The sequence below is a fragment of the Sorex fumeus genome, unplaced genomic scaffold, assembly GCF_029834395.1.
Source record: "Sorex fumeus unplaced genomic scaffold, SorFum_2.1 ptg000134l, whole genome shotgun sequence".
In the NCBI taxonomy this organism is placed as follows: Eukaryota; Metazoa; Chordata; class Mammalia; order Eulipotyphla; family Soricidae; genus Sorex; species Sorex fumeus.
The window spans coordinates 1,846,765-1,847,957 of record NW_026606191.1 but is presented as its reverse complement, the minus strand read 5'-3'; positions in this window follow the sequence as shown (position 1 = coordinate 1,847,957).

Below are 1,193 nucleotides of genomic sequence, written 5' to 3'. Positions count from 1 at the left end.
TGCACCTAAGCCAGCCCGCCAGCACTTCCGCCCAGACTTCCAAGATGCACAGGGAAAGAGGATCCCGATACTGTGACGTCATCGGCAGTGCGCCCAGAGCCTTAAACGGCCAGGCTTCAAATATTCCTGACCAGGTACTGGTCATTTTATCCCGTTTCTGGGATAGGATCAGGTGATCAGTACATCTGATGTTTGCCAGGTCTGGGATAGATGGAGAGTGACGGACTGAACAGATAGCACGTCAATCAGAAGTCTTTGTTTTGACGAAGGAAATAAAATTCACTTTCTTTGCAAACAGCCACCCAGACCTCTCTGAGTCCCCACGTTTATTTATATCACACTGAAAGTCCAGGTCTTGAGTAGATTCAACTGTTTATTTTCACAATGATAGGAGAGATTCAGAAACTAAGTGAATCACGTGGCTCAGAAAGGGGTCAGGGGTAGCGCAGAAGGGGACTCAGGGATTGGTAATGACTGGGAAGACATTTGTGTATGCAAAAATTCCTGTTTCTGTATATGTGTGTGTTCAGAGCAAACCGTGCTCTCCAGTTATTCCTTGAGAGCTATCCGCAGCAACTCTTCAAACAGTGCTCAAAGTCTACATAGCAGTGATTCTACATGGATCAGACAAATGAACGGAAAGTCCCTTAACTGCTGTGTAGCTAAAAAATCTTTTAATATTTTAGTACTTGATGATTTATTAAGCTATAATTCTTCAAAATTTGAACCAGTGGGAAAGAATAACTGTACAGTAGTAGTACAGGAGAAAGCCTCTTTTTCAGACATGTTGATCTATTGATTTATTGATTGGCTATGATGATGTGGTGCTTGTTACTGTAAGAATATGAAATTAATTTAGTTTACAAGTTTACTTTATAGCGGAGTTATTCCAAAAACATACTCAATTTCTTGTAACCATTCCACTAGGGTGCCAAATCGTCACAGAGTGCAAATAGGAAAAATAGGTTAGGGTCCCCCCAAAGTGAGGTAGTAAACATCAATAGCTGATTACTTTGTGTATTCGCTTTTCTTTGCTTCGGTAACTATGCTTGCCTCACTATTCTTAGATAAATTTACGGGGTACCAGGATGTGGGTCTGGTGAATTTAATTTTGTGGGTGCTTATGAAATGGACAGGTGAGTCAGGATGTGCTTTTTCCTAACCAACAGACTGTGCTTCTCTTGGGAGGCTGC